Genomic DNA, 17206 nt, shown 5'->3' with positions numbered 1-17206 from the left:
GAAGCAGTGCGGTGTGGCAAAAAAAAACTGGACATAATCTATTCAGCTGAAAGGTTGTGCATGTTTTTAAGGGGTTAAAAAAGTTGATGAGAATTGTTCTTCAGAAGGCAGGGCATGCGTAGGTGAGTCCTCACTCAGGCAGCAATCTCCTGTCTGCACTAAATGTTTGAAACTGAGACTTGTAGTTCCAACAGTGGTGTATTTATCCCTTGTGCTGCCTTAGCTAACACTAAAACTTGGCAACCCCCACCCAGCAAGCACCCCAAAGCCCCCCCCCTCCCAGCTGTGACCACCAACCTCCAGTACCACCATCCCCTTGAAAATTGTCACCCAATGCAAACAATGATCCCAGGGCATTCTGTGTTAGGAGGAGGTGCAGATGAGCATTATCTCCCCTCTTCCAATCTCAGAATGCCTTATGTTCACTGAAAAGAATACAAAGCTTTTTATGAATGGAGGATGTGCAGAGAGTGCAACCCAGCAGCTGAGTCTCAGCACTGGATGGTCAAAGCTAACTGGAGACTGCTAGTAAATACACTATATTGCCAAAAGTATTTGGACACCTGCCTTTACATGCACATGAAATTTAGTTGCATCCCAGTCTTAGTCTGTAGGGTTCAGTATTGGGTTGGCCCCGCCCTTTGCAGCTATAACAGCTTCAACTCTTCTGGGAAGGCCATCCACAAGGTTAGGAGTGTGTCTATGGGAATGTTTGACCATTCTATCAGAAGCGCACTGATGTCGGATGAGAAGGCCTGGCTCACAGTCTAATTCATCCCAAAGGTGTTCTATGGGGTTGAGGTCAGGACTCTGTTCAGGCAAGTCAAGTTCCTCCACCCCTAACTCGCTCATCCATGTCTTTATGGACCTTGCTTTGTGCACTGGTGTGCAATCATGTTGGAACAGGAAGGGGGCATCCCCAAACTTTTCCCACAAAGTTGGAAGCATGAAATTGTCCAAAATGTCTTGGTATGCTGATGCCTTAAGAGTTCCCTTCACTGGAACTAAGGGGCCATGCCCAACCCCTGAAAAACAACCCACACCATAATCCCCCTCCACCAAACTTTACACTTGGCACAATGCTTTCAGGCAAGTACTGGTCTTCTTGCAACCCCCGAACCCAGACATGTCAATCGGATTGCCAGACAGAGAAACGTGATTCTTCACTCCAGAGAACACATCTCCACTGCTCTACAGTCCAGTGGCGGCATGCTTTACACCACGGCATCCGACGCTATTAATATTGTGCAAATGTACAAAAATCATGTTTGCCCTTACTTTAACTTTATATAGCTATCATTTGATCATTGTGTACTTTGAGATATCATTATTCAATATAAAAAAGATTTTGACTAATACATAACTATACAGGGCCGTATTAGGTCCAGTCATATACAAGGTCAGGTTGATAGGCCTGGAGTTTTTTTCTTTCCTTAGTTTCTGGTTACTTTGTGACTCTAAGGAGGAGATTTACTAAAACTGGAGCACTCAGAATCTGGTGCAGTTGTGCATGGCAGCCAATCAGCTTCTAACTTCATATTGTTCAATTAAGATTTGACAATAAAACCTAGAAGCTGATTGGTTTCTATGCAGAGCTGCACCAGATTTTATCCTTTCCAGGAAAACTCTCCCTAAGGTGCAGATGTCAAACTGGTGGCCCTCCAGTTGTTGCCAAGCTAAAAAGTCCCATGAGGCATTGCAATATTGACAGTTACAAGCATGACTCCCAAAGGCAGAGGCATGATGGGACTTGTAGTTTTGCAACAGCTGGAGGGCCACCAGTTTGACAACCCTGGCCTAAGGCTTTATTCACATATGCGGCTGGAGGGCAGTAAAACCAGGAGGTTGAGTCATGGTTTTACCGCCTCGACCACCCGCCTGAACATTAACATGCATAGCATAGAATCATGCTGTGGCCATGATACTATGCTTTTCAGGCATCGCAAAATCTAAATAGCATGTCAGATGCTGTCATTAAATGCAACTAATGCAGTTGAATGGTTGAATGGGGCTGCACTGCAACCACACTGCAACTGCATGCAATGCATGTGAATGTGGCACAATAGTACAACAATTATGGGGTTAAATCATGTGGTGAGAGGGCAATATATTGCCTCCTCACTGCCTGTCAAACACCACTAAAAAGAAATCTGAGTGTAAATCTGGTGATGATTTTTTTTTCACTCTATACCCTTAACAGACGTGTAATTAATTCTGTTTTGATGAAAATTTAATTTTTGGAAATGCAGATGTATCCAAATCTATACCTTTCACACAAACCAATAAATATATACTTATTGAGAATTTTTCTTAACCAAAGACATGTAGCAGAATTTATAAAGAAATGTGATTTTTATTTTTTTTATTGGATATGTTTTATAACAGAATTTAGAATAATAATAAATAATAGAAATAAAATACCCCCCCCGTGGTGATCTAATTCCTCCAAAAGAAATCTCCATTTGTGTGAAAAAAATTATGGAAATTTATAAAAAAAAATGTGTGATGATTAAAAAAATGTATATAAATGTCATTTGAGCACAGAGTTGCATGACTGAACAATTGCTGCCTACTGGGTACTTTCGCCCCCTAACTGCACAGACCAATTTTCAGCTTTCAGCGCTGTCACACTTTGAATGACAATTGAGTGGTCATGCAGCAATGTACTCAAACAAAATTTTTATCTTTTTTTTAGACATAGAGCTTTCTTTTGGTGATATTTAATCACCACTGGGGTTTTTTTATTGCTTGCCACACAAACTAAAAAAAGACTGATTTTTTTTAAAAAAAATTAGTTTCTTAGTTTCTGTTATAAAATGTTGTAAATAAGCAATTTTTCTCCTTCACTGATGTGCACTACTGAGATTGCAGTGATGGTCACTAATAAATAGCACTGGTGAGGAGGCACTGATAAATGACACTGATGGGCATTGACAGGCATCACTGATGGGCACGGAAAGTCAGCACTCATATATGGCACTGATAGGCAGCACTGATAGACACTGATAGGCGGCACTGACTGGCACTGGTAGGCGACACTGGCTGGAACTGTAAGACGGCACTGTCGGGCACTGATAGGCAGCACTGACTGGCACTGATAGTTGGCACTGAAAGGCAATTCAGATGTGCACTGATATCTGACATTGATGTGCACTGGTAGGCACTGGTATGTGGCATTGATGGGCACTGACAGCTGGCATTGATGAGCACTGACAGGTGGCACTGATGGGTCTACGCTGATCAGTGTAGATGTCCCCTCTGAGGAATGCCTCTTACTGGCTCTCCTCTCCCACTGCGCTGTCCGTGTGAGAAGAGGATTGCTGATAACCAGCATTTTCTTTTTACATGTGATCAGCTGTGATTGGACACAGCTGATCACATGACAGAGCCTGTGTCATCGCACTTTACTGTGATCGGTGATCCACTGTGACCCAGGGACACAACGCACCACCGATCACCGCGCCGTGGGGGCGCTCATGGACAGTTGGAGTGGGAGGACGTCAGATAACATCCTCCCAGAATGAGAGAGCCGCCGCCCTCAGATCATGTCCTTATATGGTGGCTGGGAGGTGTTTAAAGTATCATAGTGCTGAATAGCAAAAAGAAAATACTCTGGTCATGAAGGGGGAGGGGCCCTTCCGGAGGTCAAGTGGTTAAAAACACAAGATATGTTGATTGAGAGATTTTAATTCCGCTTTAATATTTCAATCTCTTTTAGGTTTAATTGTAAAAGTTTATGAATACATAATCACAAAGACAGACTAGAGTAAACACATTAATACATTCTCTCCATGAACACACACCTAACAGAATTATTAAAACTGCACTGAACAGATAATTAATAGGGCTTCCAAGCACTTGCTTTGATGGTATTCTCTTATTACATAGAAATCGTGTTTTTAAACTTGATATGGAGTGGTACTTACCTCTTCAAATAATTATGAGTGTTGCTTGCTGGTATTTAGTAAATTGGACCCTTGATATTTTCCTTGTTTGGAATGATAAGCACATGCATAATTGCACAAGGAGCCGTAACATTACTACACTGCTCTGCGGTTTTCACATCATTTGTAAATATATTAATTTACATGTTTTTTTCCCCTCCGTTTTAATGAAAAATAATCTAATACAACTGTTTTTTGAATCCAACAAAGAGTAATTAATCCCTAGCTGTCATGAAAACGTTCTCTTTGACAGTAGTCTATATTTTAATTAGTGATATCCTAGTTATATTGTTCTCTATTAGGGACTTGGTTCGGTCCCATGTTTGTAGGATGGCAAGGTGGGATACTGTTGAATAATGTATACTTTGATGTAAAGAATCCCTTGAGATGAAAACAAATGCTTCTGTTAGATGGTCAACATTTCTAAATACAAGATGCAAACCACTCCAGTACCGGACACTTTGACTCCCTTCCTGCCCAGGCCAATTTTCAGCTTTCAGCGCTGTCACACTCTAAATGACAATTGCGTGGTCATGCAACACTGTACCATATGAAACTTGTGTGTCTGTATATATAATATATATATATATATATATATACAGTCATGGCCGAAATTGTTGGCACCCTTGATATTTTTCCTGAAAATCAAGTATTTCACACAAAAAAGGTATTGCATTAACACATGTTTTGCTATACACATGTTTATTCCCTTTGTATGTATTGGAACAAATATAAAACAGAGGCAGAAAAGCAAATATGACATAATGTCACACAAAACCCCAAAAATGGGCTGGACAAAAGTATTGGCACCCTTAACTTAATATTTGGTTGCACACCCTTTGGAAAACATAACTGAAATCAGTCGCTTCCTATAACCATCAATAAGCTTCTGACACCTCTCACCCGGAATTTTGGACCACTCTTCCTTTGCAAACAGCTCCAGGTCTCTCTTATTGGAAGGACACCTTTTCCCAACAGCAATTTTAAGATCTCTCCACAGGTGTTCAATGGGATTTAGATCTGGGCTCATTGCTGGCCACTTCAGAACTCTCCAGCGCTTCTTTGCCATCCATTTCTGAGTGCTTTTTGACGTATGTTTGGGGTCATTGTCCTGCTGGAAGACCCAGGATCTTGGACGCAAACCCAGCTTTCTGACACTGGGCCCTACAGTGCGACCCAAAATCCTTTGGTAATCCTCAGATTTCATGATGCCTTGCACACAGTCAAGGCACCCAGTGCCAGAGGCAGCAAAACAACCCCAAAACATCATTGAACCTCCACCATATTTTACCGTAGGTACTGTGTTTTGTTCTTTGTAGGCCTCATTCCGTTTTCGGTAAACAGTAGAATGATGTGCTTTACCGAAAAGCTCTATCTTGGTCTCATCTGTCCACAAGACGTTTTCCCAGAAGGCTTTTGGCTTACTCAAGTACATTTTGGCAAACTGTAGTCTTGCTTTTTTATGTCTCTGTGTCAGCAGTGGGGTCCTCCTGGGTCTCCTGCCATAGCGTTTCATTTCATTTAAATGTCGACGGATAGTTCGCGCTGACACTGATGCTCCCTGAGCCTGCAGGACAGCTTGAATGTCTTTGGAACATGTTTGGGGCTGCTTATCCACCATCCGGACTATTCTGCGTTGCAATCTTTCATCAATTTTCCTCATCCGTCCACGACCAGGGAGATTAGCTACAGTGCCATGGGTTGCAAACTTCTTGATAATGTTGCGCACTGTGGACAAAGGCAAATCTAGTTCTCTGGAGATGGACTTGTAACCTTGAGATTGTTGATATTTTGCCACAATTTTGGTTCTCAGGTCCTCAGACAGTTCTCGTCTCCTCTTTCTGTTGTCCATGCTTAGTGTGGCACAGACAGACACACAATGCAAAGGTTAAGTGAACGTCTCTCCTTTTTATCTGCTTTCAGGTGTGATTTCTATATTGCCCACACCTGTTACTTGCCCCAGGTGAGTTTACAGGAGCATCACATGCTTGTAACATTCTTATTTATCCGCAGTTGTGAAAGGGTGCCAATACTTTTGTCCAGCCCATTTTTGGAGGTTTGTGTGACATTATGTCGAATTTGCTTTCTTTCCTCCCTTTTTTTGTTTTGTCCCAATACACACAAAGGGAATAAACATGTGTATAGCAAAACATGTGTTAATGCAATACGTTTCGTGAGAAATACATGATTTCCTGGAGAAATATCAAGGGTGCCAACAATTTCGGCCATGACTGTATATATATATATTTTTTTTTTAATATACAGATAGAGCTTTCTTTTGGTGGTGTTTAATCATCGCTGGGTTTTTAATTTTTTTCTAAACAAACGAAAACAAGACCAACAATTGTGACAACAGTTTTTTTCTTAATTTCTGTTATAAAATTTTTCAAATAAGTAATTTTTCTTCTTCACTAATGTGCACTGATGAGGCTGCACTGATGTGTACTGATAGGCTGCATTGATAAGCACTGATGAGGCTACATTGATGGGCACTGATTAGCACTGATGATGTTATACTGATGAGGCTGCACTGATGTGCACTGATAGGCTGCATTGATGAGCACTGATGAGGCTACATTGATGGGCACTGATGAGCACTGATGATGTTACACTGATGAGGCTGCACTGATGTGCACTGATAGGCTGCATTGATGAGCACTGATGAGGCTACATTGATGGGCACTGATGAGCACTGATGAGGTTATACTGATGAGGCTGCACTGATGGGCACTGATAGGCTGCATTGGTGAGCACTGAAGAGGCTACATTGATGGGCACTGATGAGCACTGACGAGGTTATACTGATGAGGTTGCACTGATGGGCACTGATAGGCTGCATTGATGAGCACTGATGAGGCTACATTGATGGGCACTGATGAGCACTGACGAGGTTATACTGATGAGGCTGCACTGATGGGCACTGATAGGCTACATTGGTGAGCACTGAAGAGGCTACACTGATGGGCACTAATGAGAACTCATGAGGTTACACTGATGAGGCTGCACTGATGAAGCGATACTGATGGGCACTGATGAGGTGGCACTTCTGGGCACTGATGAGGCTGCACTGATGTGCATTAATGAGGTTGCACTGATGAGGCGACACTGATGGGCACTGATTAATCGGCATTGATGGGCACTAATAGGTGGCACTGATGGGCACTGATAAGCTGCACTGCAGGGTACTGATAAGCTGCACTGATCTACACCGATGGGCACTGAATGGCACTGATGGGGCTGCACTGATAATCAAGATACTGATGATCAATGCCCTGATTATCAGTGTAAACAATGTATTGTCAACCTTGCTGGTTATCAGCTCTCCTTTTCTCACACATAGACATTGTGTGAGAAAAAAAGGACTGCTGATCACCGACAAGTCTATTGACATGTGACCAGCTGTGATTGGAGACAGCTGCTCACAGGGTAAAGTGTTGCTGTGTTTGGCCCTCTACCTTGATCTGTGATCAGTACCAGGGGGCACACTGGAGGCGCGGTTCTGGGAGGACATCCACGGATGTCCTTCCAGAACTGGAGAGCTGTATTTTGGCTATAGTGTGGTCAAGAAGAGGTTAATTAAGACTCACTTCAAATTTTTAGAACAATAAAACATGTTGAAACTTGCACTGGATATAACCCAACCATTCTCAACCATGGGTCCGTGGAAACCTAGGGTTCCTCCAGAGAATTATAGGGGTTCCTTGAGCTGTGGCTGATTGCCCTTCCATTGATGGTGCCTGCATAGTTCCAGGATTAATGCCACTTGGCATAGCCAGCCTCAGGACACCAATGATCTCTTTAGCTGTCTGTAAGGGTAGCTTTATTTCTTCTGGTCAACAGTATAGAGGGAATTTCCCACTGACCCCCGATGAATTACTTTTAGCTGGGGTTCTCTAATACACAAACATTATTTCAAGGGTTCCTCTGGAGTAATAAGGTTGAGAATGGCTAATATAACATAAAAAACTACATTTAGAAGATGGAAACAATACGCTGTTGCTAGTTTCAGGGATCCACCAGATATGAAATCCCTGAATACTTTACATTTGTAAAGTTTTACTGTTTCCCATTCTACATTCTAAGCTGGGTTTTACAGGTGCATATCAGAACAACATAATGACCTAAGGCACAGGTGTCAAACTGGCGGCCCTCCAGCTGTTGCCAAACTATAAGTCCCATGAGGCATTGCAATTTTGAAAGTTTCAAGCATGACATCCAAAGGTAGAGGCATGATGGGACTTGTAGTTTCACAACAGCTGGAGGGCCGCCAGTTTGAAACCCCTGACCTAAGGAGTGAGAATTTTATTTTAGGAAGTGTTTTTATGTTTTTGAGTAGAGCATGTAACAAAGTTATCAGCTCAACACTGGATTTGATTCAAGCAGGGTTTGGAGGCAAGGCTAAAGTTCAGGTGCCGAATCCAAACTACATTGAAGTTAATAGGAGATGATAGTTAAAGTGGTTGTAAATCTCAGACATGAAATATGAACAAAGCATATCCCTCTATAATGTGTACTTGTCTCAATTAAGAGCACTGCGTTTAATTTCTGTCTGCTGCTTTGTTCTTCTGCCATTGGCATGAATCACTTCAATAAGTTTTCCTGACACGAAGAGAAGAATGGTGACAGGAGAGGGACCTCCAGCAGACTGACAACCTCTGCTCTGTCCTGTGAGCTGTGTGGAGGGAGTTATATCTCTTCCCTCCAATCAGCTCACAGAGCTTTCCTCACTGAGCTCTGCAGAGTATCATTTCAGCTCCCCACCCACTTTTTTCTAAACTCCCAGACAAGCTGCATACATTCAGCACTTTGAACAGACATAGAGAAGAGAATCTGCAGATAAACTGGTACACCTTACATAGGAGGATTTTGTTTAATCTTTGTGTATCACCTGAGGCCAGTATTTCACTGGATATACAGTCAGGTCCATAAATATTGGGACATCGACACAATTCTAACATTTTTTGCTCTATACACCACCACAATGGATTTGAAAGGAAACGAACAAGATGTGCTTTAACTGCAGACTGTCAGCTTTAATTTGAGGGTATTTACATCCAAATCAGGTGAACGATGTAGGAATTACAACAGTTTGCATATGTGCCTCCCACTTGTTAAGGGACCAAAAGTAATGGGACAGAATAATAATCATAAATCAAATTTTCACTTTTTAATACTTGGTTGCAAATCCTTTGCAGTCAATTACAGCCTGAAGTCTGGAACGCATAGACATCACCAGACGCTGGGTTTCATCCCTGGTGATGCTCTGCCAGGCCTCTACTGCAACTGTCTTCAGTTCCTGCTTGTTCTTGGGGCATTTTCCCTTCAGTTATGGACCTGACTGTATGTAGGAGTTTACAACCAGTTTTAATAAACATTTCTGGCAATTTTCTAAGTGAATAGGCAAGGAATTGTCAGACAAATGGCATGGGGAAGTGGGGGGGGGGGTGTCTGGGCCCTACCATGGTTAATATATATCAAAGAAAAACATTTTTTTTTATTTAGTTTGCCTGAAAGCAATGATTTTAGTAATGTTTAACATGAAACATTAAAAATGAAAAACTCCATTTCATAACATGTGTGCTCCAACCCTCCCTGTGAAGTGGCATATCTGTACGATGTATAAAATCTACTACAATGATGCTGATATCAGGGCCGGGACAAAGGTTGGGCAGGAGGGGTGGCTGCCCAGGGCATTGTGGTATCAAATGAAGTGGGGGGGCACCACAAAGAGATTGTGGGGAGCGGATTTGTGCTGGGAGAAGGAATTTGGGGGACGGCAGGGGGTGATATTGGTTCTAGGAGGGGGAATTTTGTGAGGTGTGCTAGGAGTTGTAATTTGGGGGGATTTATGTTGGGAGGGGGGAAGAGGATTTGGCTAGGAGGGGGAATTTAGGGGGTTTGTGCTAGAAAAGGTGATATGGTACAGGTGGAAAGGGATTTGTGAGGGGAAAATTTATTGGGGGGGGCTTTCTGCTGGAACAATTTTTTTTTTTGGGGGTGGGGGGAGTTGTGCTTGGGGCATATTGGTAGAGAGATGATTTGAACTGGGGAATATGAGGGGCAAAGATTTGTGTTGGGAATGAGAATTTCAGTAGTGGGCAGATTTGTACTGGAAGGAGGGGTAATTTATGCTTAGGGTGTAAGCATGCAGATTTGTGTTTTTTTTGGAGGGGGGGGGATTTTTACTGACACATAATACTCACACATCTGGGGGGTGAAGGGGGCCCGATTTGACATGTGTGCAGGGGCAGACTGACCATTTGGAAACTCGGGCACTGCCTGAGGGCCTGGGGTCAGTAGGGGGCCCCATGAGATGCCCCTGGTACCTTTTTCATAGGCTTTTTTGAGTTTGGGCAAGGACGCAGGGGCCCCTTGATCCCCTATTGCACGGGGGCCCCATGAGTTGTCAGTCCCCCCCTGCATGTGTGCCATGTGCTCTAGATGACCTTGTCCTGGCACTGGCTGATATTTCCAAATAAAAAAATGTGGACTTCATGCATTCACAAAAGACCCTTATCCTAGATGAGGGTCTGATATAGATGTTAATGGGATACTTACACACACACAAAAAAAATGGCATCCCCCCCATTCCTCCCGGTTCATTCCTGTTCTGGTTTTGATCAAATGTTAAGGGGCACACAAATGCAAAAAAAAGGAGAACATTCCCCCAAAATTCTAATTGTGGTTGAAAAAGTTATCTAAAAACATCCAATGTGTTTTGGGAGCAATACAATTCCTCCATCAGGGCTCAAGACAGGATATAACTTGGGCATACCATCCATCTCTTGGAGTAGCAATTTAACAGCAGTCGCTAACCACAAATAAAAATGACACACCCATAGGTTGAACTTGATGGATCTGTGTCTTTTTCCTATGTTCTGAACTATGGAACTAAACATAGAGCTAATATTGTGTGACATCAAAAGTTGTGACTTCCACCATTCTAATTCACAGGGTCACTACTGTAATGTTTTGGGGTGTTTCATAATCTTCAGGCCTAAAATGTGCAAACAAATAAATAATAAATAAAATTTATATTGACAATATTTTATGAATCTAACAACCCCCAGTTTCAAAACAAACTAATATTTTGTTAATGCCATTTGGGGGAGAAGAAGCAGTTTAGCATGATATAATCACACCTCTATGAGTCGTCATGCAATCATATGCAAGTTTTTAAGTTCCTATTTGTATATTGTGCTTCCTTCCCCTGATGTTTCACTTGTGTTCCATCTCTTGTTTCACATTAATAATTTCCTTCAGCTTTTGACATCGGCGGCTGAAAGCGTCTAGTCTTCTAATGTGGACAGTAGCTGGGACCTTGTGAAGCATCGTCCCAGGAGACCTCTAGAGCATTTAATCACCCACATGGTCGACAGTTTAAAATTAAAATGACTTCCCTGCTGCATCGGTCACCTTTATTGTTCAATGTTTTCTCCACAAGGCACAATGAACTGCAATAAAACCTCTGGAACTTTATTTATGATGCTGTTCCAAGAGAAGCTGGTTATAAAGTGAGCTTCTTCCATTTTACTGCTTTTCCAATTTTTATTGAAAGTCACAATTAAACTCGGACAAATTCATTTTATAGTCTTTTAAGAGGCCACCATCTCCTCTTTTGGAAAAGACACTGAGTTGTTAAATGCTGTAAGAGTCATATTGGGCAGAGAAATGGAGCAAAAGTAGAGGAAATACTCAGCTTGACCCTTTTTGTAGTTAGACTTAAAACACTTTTTCAGTTTATGTTAAATAGAAGCAGGACGTTTCTGGAAGAGTTTTGTGACTAGTGAAATCATTCTAATCTGAGAATGCGATTGGTAAACAGCTCTACTTACAACTTTTAAAGAGCCAATAAAGATTTAAATACTTAACAGTGACTGGCGCATATCAGCGTTTGAGCTGAAATTCCCCATTCACTAGCACATTAATAGTATGCTAGAATAATACTGCTTATTGAGTTCCAAGAAATTATGGGGAAAAAAAAAATATATACACACACACATCAAAAAAAAAAATATATAGGGCTTTTTTTCAGTGGGAACGCAGGGGAATGCAGTTCCGACACCTCCAGCACTGAATGTATGTAATGGCAAAGGGTGTCAGAGGATCTATTGTTGCTGGCTGCTGGGGGATCTATTGTCAATGAAGGGGATTTATTTTGTGTGGTGTTCTATTGTTGCTGGGGGATCTATTGTTGCTGGGGATCAATTGTTGCCGGAAGGGATCTACTGTTGAAAGAGTGGTATATTGATGCTGGCTGCTGGAGAGTCTATTGATGCTGGCTTCTGGATGATAGCTTCTGGGGGTCTATTGATGCCTGGGTGGTATTTTGTTTTGGGGGTCAATTGTTGCTGAAGGAATCTATTGTTGCTGGGGGCGGCTGTTATTGCTGGCTGTGGGGGATCTATTTTTCTGCTTTTCTTGCTATCATTAACAAATTTCATACAAATTATTTAGCACCACAATGATATTTGGCTCTGTATTTTCTAAAAGGAGAGGTACTGGGAGGTGAATTGGGGTTGGAGACAAGAAGTGATTTAGAATGGGGGAGTTCCTGCACCTACTTTTTATGAAAACAAAAGCCCTGTGTATATATATATATATATATATATATATATATTTATAGCACAACAGTAAATTCCCAGTGCATTGCAATCTGGCCATCCCACCGGCCTTACAGTATATAATGAAAACAAAAATGGATTACTGCGCTTAAAATTTATTTAGGTGACGAGATATACAAAAACATTCAAAAGTAGTCAAAAGATTTGCCTTACAATGGTTTTGGACTATATTGCTAATGCTCTTCTTTAGGTAGGAACATATCTGAATAATTTGCCAACTGTTCCCATTTACAGTATATATCAAATATTTAATATGGAGCCAAATAATTAACTCTCAAACAATTAAAGCTAAATCACTAAATAACATCATATATGCTAATAGCATAGAACCAACAAACGAATTGAGTTCAGTTCCCAATACCACATAGAGGACTTCTGAATAAATGGAAAAGAACAAACAAGGGCGCACTCTCATCGTGCATTACCGTGGTATAACACGTATTTTATTAAATAAAAAGAGGATATATACTCACAAACCAACGTGATAAAAGGCAGTAAAAGTGGTCCACAAGAACAGTCACAATACATCTGTGTCTAATGGTGCAGATAGGCTAACGCGTTTCGGGAGCTAAACCCCCTTCCTCAGAGCCTTTAGCTCCCGAAATGCGTTAGCCTATCTGCACCATTAGACACAGATGTATTGTGACTGTTCTTGTGGACCACTTTTACTGCCTTTTTTTTTCACGTTGGTTTGTGAGTATATATCCTCTTTTTATTTAATAAAATACATGTTATACCACGGTAATGCACGATGAGAGTGCACCCTTGTTTGTTCTTTTCCACTAGTGGTCAGATTCCCTGATCTTAAAAGGGCAGCACCTCTTCGGTTGGCATTTTGGCATCGCCTTGGTTGTATGAAGACTGGAGCGCTGGTTTCGTTCGTTCATCTTTTGGAGTGACTTCTGAATAAATACCTGATGTTAAAAGTATTGATTCATTTTTTCATATATATGTGTATATATATATATATATATATATATATATATATATATCTTAGATTGTAAGCTCTAATGAGCAGGGCCCTCTGTTTCCTCTTGTACCAAATTGTAATGTCTACCTTCATTTTGGAAAGCGTTGCGCAAACTGTTAGTGCGGCATAAATCCTGTTTAATAATAATAAAAAATATATATGTACCTGTATGTATACAGTGCCTTGAAAACGTATTCATACCCCTTGAAATTTTCCACATTTTGTCATGTTACAACCAAAAAATGTAAATGTATTTTATTGGGATTTTATGTGATGGACCAACACAAAGTGGCACATAATTGTGAAGTGGAAGAAAAATTATAAATAGATTTCACATTTGTTTACAAATAAATGTCTAAAAAGTGTGGCATGCATTTGTATTCAGCCCCCCTGAGTCAATACTTTGTAGGACCCCCTTTCCCTGCAATTCCAGCTGCAAGTCTTTTTGGTGAGGTCTCTACCAGCTTTGCACATCTAGAGAGGGACATGTTTGCCCATTTTTCTTTGCAAAATAGCTCAAGCTCTGTCAGATTGGATGGAGTGCGTCTGTAAAGAGCAATTTTCAAGTCTTGCCACGGATTCTCAATTGGATTTAGGTCTGGACTTTGACTGGGCCATTCTAATGCATGAATATGCTTTGGTCTAAACCATTTCATTGTAGAGAGAACTGTATCTTACATTTAATGGGATTTTTAGGGCAACCTTGAATTACATATCAAGAAACCAATTTAAAAGATCAACATTTTATTTAAGCTAATTTCTTTTGTTTTGCAAATCAACACATACACAATAGACATAGAATGTTCGCCAATATAGAGTACAGCAATTTTAACAACTCATTCACTTAATAAAATTGTAGTTATTGCAATACATATCCAGTGATATCCCCCAAAACTGATTTCCATCTTGCAACCTCAGATTTTGACTGCAGATTTATTCAGCCTAGAACCAACGCATTTTGAATATTGTCATAAATGTTTCCTCAGGGATAGGATACCACTCTATAACAGTAATTATCAATTGTCAATTATTAATAAGTATCTTTATAATTATGTTAGTGGTACAACAGACCATATGAGGTATATGACTTATATAACCACCATAAGTAATCAAAAGAAGATATTTCACTATATTAGATGGTGAGTTTCCTCCAAGAATGAGGCCATCATTTTGACGAGCAAGGACCACGGGTGCCACATCACAAACACTGTCATAACACAGCATATATAGATGTAATAAAAAGTATGATGATATATTAAGAGTACAAAGCAGCATTGATATAGATAAAAAATGGGAATACGTTTGTAAAACTATATTTCCCCTTATCTAATATTAATAGGGGCATAATACATGACTATATGGATTATGGGATATATATCCTGAGGTATTTAGGGGGAATACATATACATTAAACCTGTCATCCCCCATAATTAATATTGTGATACAACTAACAGCAAAGTGCACTGAACATAGGAGCTATATAGTTAGTTCCTGAAGTTTAGAAATAAGCAGAAATATCAACATTCATTGTCAATATCTTTTTATAACTCACCACAAGCTGCAAAATAATGTGGTAGTGTTTCTCCAAGGAAGCAAATTAAGTACTTGGAGCTTTGCTTTGTTATTCGAGGCACAACCCTCCAAGGGGTCAGCGTCAGGCACAGTATGTGTGGTTCCTCCCAGAATCAGTCTAGGTGCTGAAAGCTGGGTGTGATAATGCCAATTAGGTTTTTTTATAGAGTCCAATGTAGATGTGATGTGCCTATTTTCTCCCACTAGCAGAACACATCAGCTGGAGAGGAAAATGGCACCCATCATGTGGTCCCCTTAGTTCATCACAACCGCACATGCGCAACCGTACTATGCGCATTGACGTCACTTCCAGCCCGGGAATTACGCACTTCCGGAGACCAGACGAGAGCCATGCTGAAGACAACCACCGACACGAACATAGTATGGCCTGCACACAGGGCGCATGAGAGCAAGGGGGAAGAAATACAACTTCCCCTGTTGCTCTACAAGGCCAAAAAGTAGGTCCCCCAACCTGGATAGGAATTGAGGGACCCTTTCCATGCCGGACATGTCAATATAAGACCGCCCCATTAAGAAGACAAACACAACCTCTACATAGGAAACATGTACAAAAATCCATTGTAACTATAAAGATTGACGGCGTAATACATATTAGAAGAAAAGTACAACAAATACCACTGAAGAGGGATCATTGCAGCATAGACAAAAGTGGAAAGGTTCCCTGTATGGAGATATTAGTGAAGCATAAAATAGGAGGACATTGTTGAGTAGATTCTCAATCTGCTTTAGAAAAGGCAAATCCCTCTAGGAAAGGTCTATAGCTTTCATATTTGTTTAGACCAGGATGGCGAGTGGCATCAAGGCACCTAATCCAGCGCATCTCTTGCTGGAGTAGTGTCTTGTTCCAGTCGCCTCCCTTGGTAGGGACATGTATCCTATCAAGAGCTAAAATGTCACCTTGGGCATCCTATATTTATAGACTTTGGCAACATGCCTTCCCAAGGGTAAATAAAGATTGCTTAGTCTCATAGCATGAACATGTTTTTAGATTTCCAAAGTTCCTGATATGTTTTATCCACTTAAATAGATCCACATTCGCATAACATAAGGTATACTACCCCTTTACTCTGGCAATTTACAAAATGTTTAGAAACAAATTTTTCTCCATACATAAATTGTTTTTTGATGCTAAGTAAGGAAAAATATGCACATTCTCCACAAGGAAAAGTGTCAACATGTTTTTTTGTATACATCAAGTCTCTGATCCCCCTTATATTCACTTTGTACTAAGGAATCCTTTAGAGACCTTGTCCTTCTATCGGTAATGAAAATGTTCTCACCCACTAATTTTCCAAAAGTTGGGTTTCTGCTAGGACAGACCAATGATCTTGCAATATCTTTCTTATTTTCACATGTTCATTAGAATATTTTAAAATTACCCTAACCTCCTCTTTGTCAGTCTTTTTATGATGTTTAGAATTAAACAAAAGACCATGCCTATCCAAATTTTTTACACGATTAAAGGTCTTTTTAAGACTTGTTTTTGTATATTCTTGTGCTAGCAGTCGTTTAGTAAGCTCATCTGCCTCTCTCTGGAATACACAATCATATGTACAGTTTCTTTCCTGAAGAGACTACTCACCAAGCATCCCCTTACTGCCTTAGAGATATTAATATCCAAAAAAGTTGATTTTCTCTTGGCCATAGGTCATAGTAAAAAAAAGATTTCAATCATTTTGATTCATTACCTCAAGACATTGTTTCAATAGCATTCCAGAACCATCCCAGACAAAGAATATGTCATCTATACATTTTTGCCAAATGATAATATGTTGTGCATATCCAGAGAGAGATTCATTGGACAGAAAATCTTGCTCCCACACCCCCAGGTACAGATTGGTGTAGGAAGGAGCACAGCAAATCCCCATAGCCACGCCCTGTACTTGGAGGTAGTGGGAGCCTTTAAATAAAAAGACATTATGACTCAAAATAAAGTCAAGAATAGTCAAAATAAATAGAGATGAGCGAATCGAAGTAGGCGAAGTGGAATTCGTTTCGAATATTAGGAAAATTTCGATTCGCGTCGAATACGAAAATAAGCAGACTTCGGATGCGCGAATCAAAATTTTTCCTAA

The 17206-nt window shown here is 40.6% G+C and overlaps 1 protein-coding gene across 2 annotated transcripts in view; it reads left to right on the top strand.

Annotated features, from left to right (window-relative positions):
* Positions 1-17206, top strand: part of NTRK3 (neurotrophic receptor tyrosine kinase 3) — a 979065-nt gene that overhangs the window by 861587 nt on the left and 100272 nt on the right. The window lies entirely within an intron of this gene.

This window comes from Staurois parvus, unplaced genomic scaffold (assembly GCF_062004578.1).
Source record: "Staurois parvus isolate SC_StPar_1 unplaced genomic scaffold, SC_StPar_1.0 ptg000432l, whole genome shotgun sequence".
In the NCBI taxonomy this organism is placed as follows: Eukaryota; Metazoa; Chordata; class Amphibia; order Anura; family Ranidae; genus Staurois; species Staurois parvus.
Note: the sequence above shows the minus strand (reverse complement) of the source record. Positions and strands in the feature narration are given on the sequence as shown.